The sequence below is a fragment of the Cicer arietinum genome, chromosome 5 (genome assembly GCF_000331145.2).
Source record: "Cicer arietinum cultivar CDC Frontier isolate Library 1 chromosome 5, Cicar.CDCFrontier_v2.0, whole genome shotgun sequence".
Lineage (NCBI taxonomy): Eukaryota > Viridiplantae > Streptophyta > Magnoliopsida > Fabales > Fabaceae > Cicer > Cicer arietinum.
The window spans coordinates 77629885-77638431 of NC_021164.2; the positions used below are offsets into that span (position 1 = coordinate 77629885).

General features: G+C 23.0%; 2 long non-coding RNA genes across 3 annotated transcripts; both read right to left on the reverse strand.

The window, feature by feature from the left end:
* Positions 1–623: 623 nt before the first annotated feature.
* On the reverse strand, positions 624–1426 carry LOC105852190 (uncharacterized). The gene is made up of 2 exons (XR_012163308.1): positions 1181–1426; positions 624–1094 (listed from the first exon to the last, which is right to left on the reverse strand). It is a non-coding gene; the product is annotated as an uncharacterized lncRNA (long non-coding RNA).
* A 4209-nt stretch (positions 1427–5635) lies between these two features.
* LOC105852188 (uncharacterized) lies at positions 5636–7157 on the reverse strand. 2 transcript variants are annotated; one of them, XR_001143948.3, is made up of 2 exons: positions 6107–7157; positions 5636–6031 (listed from the first exon to the last, which is right to left on the reverse strand). It is a non-coding gene; the product is annotated as an uncharacterized lncRNA (long non-coding RNA). The 2 variants fall into 2 exon arrangements; XR_012163291.1 differs by having other exon boundaries at positions 5717–6031; positions 6165–7157.
* Positions 7158–8547: the final 1390 nt, after the last annotated feature.

The following is an 8547-nucleotide window of genomic DNA, read 5'->3' on the forward strand; positions in this document are numbered from 1 at the left end:
AATTTTATATTTTTTATAATTAATAATAAGAGCTAATAATTGTTTTAAAAGTTATTAAAAATAATGAGGAGATAATTTTTTTTTTTTTTAAAACATGAGCTACAATTTATTTTAAAATAACTCCAAGTAATCGTTAACAAAAAAATAAAGCAACATCGTAGTTGACCGAATCAATATTAGTAGTAAAATATATAAGTATGACAAAATATCTCAATTTAAAAAAAAGAAATGTAAAAAGTTTGCAGTTGAAATATATTATTCATACGTGTAATTTTATATATAAGTGTAATTAAAGTCCAATATTTTAAATGATTTAGTAATTATAATTTATCGTTGAAATGAGTTTTTTTACTACGGTGTATATTTTGAATTAAATTCATTTGTTATTTTTTTTCCATTATTTTAAAACAAATTGATCAAGTAACCACGTTAAAGCACGATTAGTATTTTGAAGTTGACTGATCACATTCAAACTTTTTGTGTGCATAAAAAAATTTATTTTAAGTTTTTCAGATTTCAAAAAATTTAAAAGTTTGAGTTTTTTTTAAAAATTAAAAGTTTAAAATTCTTAAAACACATTTGTAAAAACTTGAATCTAAAAATTTTCATGATACAATTGAAGATAATAGAGGTAAGATAACTTTTTTATTTTTGTATTAAATAAATAACTTGTTTAAAATATAAAACTACAAGTATAATTGGGGTATTAATTAAGGAAAACTTTGTTATATAGAAAAGGCCACATACCCACCAACCAAATATATGTTAATATATTAATGCATTATTTTATTTCTAATCCCTTCTTTTTCCCTTCCTTTTCCCTGCTCCTCCACGACTTCCTCGAGATCTCCATTTTTGTGCTCGACTATCCCAACATTCTGAAGTTCTACTTCCTGGTTTTTTGGTCTTTTTGCTATCATCACCATCACCATCATCATCATCATCATCATCATCATTATTTTGACCTTTATGTTTACCTCCTTTGTTTTGACCTTTATATTGACCTATATATTTACCTCCTTTATATATTTCTACAAGTTCGCTACCATATCTTAAGCCTCCATCAATTATTTTGGATTCTTTTCTAGCACTAGCTGCAAATCAACAAAAACTTTTTATTATTATTATTATTATATAATAAAAGAGGAAAGCAATTGGTGTGTGCAATTTATTCTTTTACATTGTTTTTGAGTTTGGGTTGGCTCAATTTCTGCATCAATGGAGATAAGAGTTACTGCCCAAAAAAAGAACACAAAAATAAAAGACTTCATTTTAATTCTTACTCAATAAAGAGTATAATTGTAATGAAATATAAATCTAATATGCAGCTATTTATAGTGATTATGTATGGGACAAATTAAATATAAGAAGAAGAAAAAGCTTGATTAGATAATATATATTGTATAATATATATATATATATATATATATAAATATAACTTTGTTAATTATGATAATAATGGGCAACCAACACCTATTAAGCCATTGAAGGGTTAAATTGGGAGGTGTTGTCAACTTAGGTAAGCATATTTTTATAGATTCCTACAACAACAAGCAAGTGACTAATATGTTTGGTAAAATATTCACTTTCTTATTTTAACTCTTTGTTGAGTAGATGAAAATTAAGTCTTTTAATTTTGTATAACGATTCTAATCTCTATTAATACGAAAATTGAGTCAACCAAAAATGGAAAACAATGTAAGAAAATAAATTAGAGCCACAATTGTTTTCTTCTTTTATTATATAAAATAGTATAAAGTGTTTGTTGATTTGTAGTTAATACTTCAAAAGAATCCAAAATAATCATGAAGGCTTGAGATATGGTGGTGAATTTATAGGAGGTTGGGATTTGTGTGGACACAGAGAAAGTGAAAATAAGAAACTCATAATAAATGTTGATAGAAAAAAGAAGAAATTGAAAAAAAGAACGAAATTGAAAAAATATGTCTTATTAAATTAGAGATAAAAATGGGGAAGTAAAGTATGACAAACTCCTAAATAAAATAATATTAGAGATTTATGAAAATAAGACACACACGCATACATAACATAGGTGTATTAATGCATTTCATATCTGCCACAGATGTTCTTATATTGTACTATAATTTACATATATTAGCATAATTAATGAAAATAATAAGTATTACATAATTGACTGCTTTAACTTCAATTATTAATTATTTCATGTTATATACTTAAACTCAATTGTGATTAATTTAGTCGAAAATGAGAATGAATATGTTCAAGCTATTTTCTAGAAATGATAAATAAATAAATATTTAAGATTTGAATACTACATATGGTATTATATAAATTCAATTTTACTAAAAAAAAAAGTATAAATATTACAAGTGTTTGTGGTGTAATTTGTATCGATTTTAAAGTAAATTAATATTTGATTTAAAGATAAAATCACACACGTTTCGTTAGAATGACACATTTAAAAAATTTATTTAATACAATCAAATTATAAACGGTTTAATTTAGTTCGGATTTTGAATATTTAAATTACTATTCTAAAAAAATATTAATAATAATATTAAAAAAACATTATAAAATAGTAGATTTGATTCCAAATATAACCACTTAAATGGCTTATATAGTGTTTAATTTTTTATGATGAATGAAATTTTTTAGGTCTTTTTGTGTGAGGGTGGAGTTTAATTTAAATATAATGAATCTGAAAGAAAAAACTTTAATAGCGCATATTTAAAAAACTGCGATTAAAAGTGTACAAATCCCCAAAACCTTTTATTGTACAAAAGTGTGGCTCTATAGCTTCGTAAATGGTTAATATCGTTGAGTATAAAAAGGTGAATGTTGAAGAATCTCCAAATAAACTAATAAACAACATTTGATGGTCATAATTTGTCCCACTTGAAAATATAATAGTTGCTTGTGTAAATCAAAATTGAGATGCCTTTCAAATGAGACCTTTGCAAGATAAACAGAGACGCTTTATATTCTACGGTTGCCTAATTAGGACATGGTGCATCCTTGACCATGTTTTAAAAAGTTTTTTAATACACATAGAATTGTGCTATCATAATACTTATTTGGTAAGTGATGTTAAAATAACCTTGTATTATAAAATTGGCCTATTGTTTGTTTATAAAATTATTATCAACGAAAAAAGAAATAGTTGTTGTTCGTGGAGTGTAGGATGTCTAAATAAATAGAACTTTTATATAAGGAACCACGAGGTAAAAATTGCTTATCAATAAAAATAAATTTTATGAAATATTTTGTCAAAGTTAAATTTAGAAAATTTTAAATATTATTTTTAATTTTTAATTTTTAATTTTTTTTTTACTTTATAGTATATAAATTATAAAATGATCTCTGAAATTTTTTGTAAGTTTACAATTTTAATTATACATGTTTCAAAATTTGTATATTGGTTCGTATAATTTTTTTAAAAAAATTCAAATTAGTCATTAAAATATTACAAAATAATCTCCCAAATTTTACAAAATTTCAATTTGGTCAAAATTTATTTTTTATTTTGTCCTAAAACTTTTGAAAATTATAAAATAGCCTAAATTTTAAGAGTAATTCTTTTATTCAAACAACAAATAAATTTAAAAATGAAATAAATTCAATTGAAACATTTGAATTGCTTAGCATTTTAATTTCTCTAAAATTTTCAATTACACCATCCAAACACACTTTAAGAGAGAATTTTTTTAAAGGAATTCCAATCTTTCAAATAAACTACCTTGTTTAGACAATAAGTTTGGAAAATTTTCAAATTGAATGAATTTTACGAGGTATTTTGTCAAATCTAAATCTTGATAATTTCAAATACCACATAAAATTTAATAATTTCAAATTTTCTCTTTACTTTATAATATATAAATCATGAAATAATAACTATAATTTTTATAAATATCTCATGCGAAATTTAAATTATGTCATTTGATGTCGCAAGGTCAAGTTCTACTATACTGACATCTCTTGGGCTCTTAAATAGTAATTCATTTAAGTGTTAGTACAAAGAGTAACACATCCAAATCAACATATGGTAGAAATTTACATAATTGAAAATTTAGGTGATTATTACTTTTTTCACATATACTTTTAATTTTGTAAATCCATTTTGAGAAAATAGAAGATATACATTATAGTATAAATTAGATTTACATTCACGTTCAATAAAAATCAAATATTTGATGGTTATATTTATTTTGAGTTACAAATTGATAATTGATATAGCGTGACACAATGATTACTAGATATCAGTACAAAATAGTTTTTAAGTTGACTATATATCACTATTAATCTCATCAATTTTTATTATATTACCTAGCACACTATTTTTTTTCTTTATTTTTGTGTGCGGAAATTGTATATCTTTATTGTTATCATGCTTTCTAAACTGTTATCATATTTCATAAGTCTTTTTATTTTTTTTTTTATGGATATATCTGATAAGTCACATGTGTCTAAAAGATTATCAATTTTTAGTAAACTTATTTATCGATATATTATATAGGGTAATAGGGAAGATAAGAATTTATATACTATATTTGACATTGACCGATATATTTAGTCTTTAAATTATTAGTTAAATAAATTAAAAAAAAAAAAACTATTTCTCATCATTTAAATATTATTATAACTAAATAATATTTATCAAAAGTCTCAATCAAATAAAATTTAAAATTTTATTATTAGTTTTTCTATAATTTTTTTATTATTGTTTATAATAATATTAAATATTATTACGATAAAATGTAAAATATTAATATAATAATTATAAAAAAAAATGATATTTTTTCTTATAAAATAATTTTTCTTAAAATACAAAAATCCATAAATAACTCTTTAATTCAAAAAATAATAATCGATAATTTTTAGTTTAGAAAGCATAGTAACATCAGGCTACTTTGCTGGTGCTTCAAAGAATATTGCATGCATTTGACAAATAATGATTTGCAGAGTTTTTGGATCGATGATCAACCATTCAATTAATATTTTATTTTCTTTCACTTGGTATCCTCTTAATAATAAGGATATGATATATTTAATCTTTCTTTTTTCCTAATTGTAACCTTTTAATTTGTCTCGGTTAAAATTGATTTTAAAATTAAGTTAAGGAAAGTTGCAATACATAATATACTCAAATTAATAAATGAACGAGCAACGTGCAATTCACCACATAAATTAGGGGGCCAAAATGCTTTGGACGTTTTATTTTTTATTTTTTTTAGTATGATTACATTTATATATTATTTTTTAATTGTTATTGATTTTTTAAATAATACTTATTAATTTAATTTAATCTACCTTTTTGCTATTTCATATATGTTAAACATAATTGATCATTATTATTCTGTAATGTTAAATTTTACTAATATATTATATATTATAATTTGTATGAAATATACTATTTTATCATATTTTTATAATATTAATATTAATATTTTTTTACAATAGTAATTTTAATATTAAAAAATCAATCCAAATTAAATCACTTGTAATTTGATTGAATCACATAAGAATTTTTAAATGTATCATCTAAATGAACTACATGTGATTTTATCTTCGAATCAAATATTATTTTACCTCAAAACCAACACAAAACACGCCACAAACACATGTAATATTATTTTGCCTCAAAACCAACGCAAAGTAATCAGAATCTTATTTTTCATTTATTTATCCTAATATATAATATATGTATATATAATTAAGTATGGTGAAAGTATAGTAGTTAAGGAAACATGTTCATCCTTTTATTCATAAACCAAACATGGAGTAACATGTTTTTATATCTACATGCGTCAAATTTTCATTTAAGGAGTTCGACGTCCCTTATTTCCCCATTTCCGTCCCCGACTTTTTAAAGTTATTTCTTTTGAACCTTCTTCTTTTTTCTTGTTGTCCTCGTCCTTGTCATCATCATCATCATCAATTTCTTCTTTTGATTGCTTACCTTTGTTTTGACATTTATTTTTACTTCCTTCTACGAGTTCACCACCGTATCTCAAGCCTTCATCAATTATTTTGGATTCTATTGTAGTACCAGCTGCAAATCAACAAAAAAATTAAGATTATATATAATAAAAGAAGTAAGCAATTTGTGTGTAATTTGTTCTATTACATTGTTTTTCATTTTTGATTGACTCAATTTCTGCATTAATAGAGATAAGAATTATTACAAAAAAAAAGAACACAAAAATAAAAGACTTCATTTTCATCCTTGTTGAACCAAGAGTTTAATTGTAGTGAAACATAAATATAATATATAGCTATTTATAGTGATCATGTATGGGACAAAACAAATATAAGAAGAAAAAAAAGCTTGATTAGGTAATATATATATATAACTTGGCTAATTGTGAGAATAAGGGGTCACCAACACCTATTAAGGCATTGAAGGGTTGAATTGGGGAGGTGTTTGTCAACTTAGGTAAGCATATTGTTTTAAATTCTGAAGCAAGTGACTAATATGTTTGGTAATTTTTTTAAGGGTAATTTATGTTTTTGGTTTTTATAATATAATCACTTTTTATCCTTAAATTTTAGTTCAACTGACAAATGTTGATATTGTTAAGTTGAACATTATAGTATTTATAATCTCTTTTAAGATTAAAAAAAAATGTTCACTTTCTTATTTTAACTTTTTGTTGACCACTAAGCATGAAAATTAAGTCTTTTATTTTGTGTAACGATTTTTATCTCTATTATTGCAAAAATGGAATCAACCAAAAATAGAAAACAATGTATGAAAATAAATTAAAGGCACAATTGTTTTCTTTTATTATATATATATAATAGTATAAAGTATTTGTAGTTAATACTTCAAAAGAATCCAAAATAGTTATGAAGGCTTGAGATATGGTGGTCAACTTATAGGAGGTTCGGATTTGTTTAGACACAAATAAGGTGAAAATAAAAAACTCAAAATAAATGTTGATAGAAAAAAGAAGAAACTGAAAAAAAAATGAAATTAAAGAAAATGTATCTTAAAAAATCAGAGATAAAAATGGGGAAGTATGACAAACTCCTACATAAAATAGTTTTAGACATTTGTGAAAATCAGACACACACATACATAATATAGGTGTATTAATGTATTCCATACCTCTCACATATGTTCTTATATTGTACTATCATTTACATATATTATCATAATTAATGGAAAAATAAGAAGTACCACATATTAACTTAAATCATTAATTATTTCATATTATATACTTAAACTCAATTGTGATTAAATTAGTAAAAAATTATAATGAACATGTTCATGCTATTTTCTAGAAATGACAAATAAATAAATATTTAAGATATGTAGTTGGTATTATATAAATCCAATTTTAATTAAAAAAAAAGGCATAAATATTACAAGTGTTTGTGGTGTAGTTTGTATCGATTTTAAAGTAAAATAATATTTAATTTGAAAAAAAATCACACACATTTTGTTAGAATGACACATTTAAAAAATTTATTTAATTCAATCAAATTATAAATGGTTTAACTTAGTTTAGATTTTGAATATTCAAATTACTATTCTAAAAAAATATTAATAATAATATTATAAAAACATTGTAAAATAGTAGTTTTGATTCCAAATGAATTTTTTTTAGGTCTTTTTGTGTGGAAGTGGAGTATAATTTAAATATAATGAATTTGAAAGAAAAAACATTAATAGCGCATATTTAAAAAACTGCGATTAAAAGGGTACAAATCCCTAAAACCTTTTATTGTACAAAAGTGTGGCTCTATAACTTCGTAAATGGTTAATATCGTTGAGTATAAAAAGGTGAATGTTGAAGAATCTCCAAATAAACTAATAAACAACATTTGATGGTCATAATTTGTCCCACTTGAAAATATAATAATTGCTTGTGTATATCAAAATTGAGATGCCTTTCAAATGAGACCTTTGCAAGAAAAACAGAGACGTTTTATATTATTCGGTTGCCTAATATGGACATGGTGTATCGTTGACCATGTTTTAAAAAGTATTTCAATACACTCTGAATTGTGCTATCATAATACTTATTTGGGAAGCGATTTTAAAATAATCTTGTATTATAAATTTGGTATTATCAACCGAGAAAATAAATAATTGTTGTTCGTGCAGTGTAGGTTGTCTAAATAAACAAGACTTTTTATACGAGGAACCACGAGACAAAATTTGTTTATAAATAAAATAAAGTGAGTTATTTCGTCAAAATTAAATTTAAAAAATTTAAAATTTAAGAATTTTAATTTTTTTTTTACTTTATAATATATAAATTATGAAATAGTTACTGAAATTTTTGCAAATTTACAATTTTATCTATATATATGTTTCAAAATTTGTGTATTGGTTCCTATATTTTTTTACAAATTTTCAAATTAGTCACTAAAATATTACAAAATAATCTCTCAACTTTTACAAAATATAAATTTGATTAAAATATAATTTTCCTCTGATGGCTGAAAAATATTTTTTAAACCAATTTTTCGAAACTCAAAAACATAAAACATGGAAGTGCTCTTTGTTGCAGTAGCATTAAACTACTGCTCGGACCATATTATTCACCTCACATCATA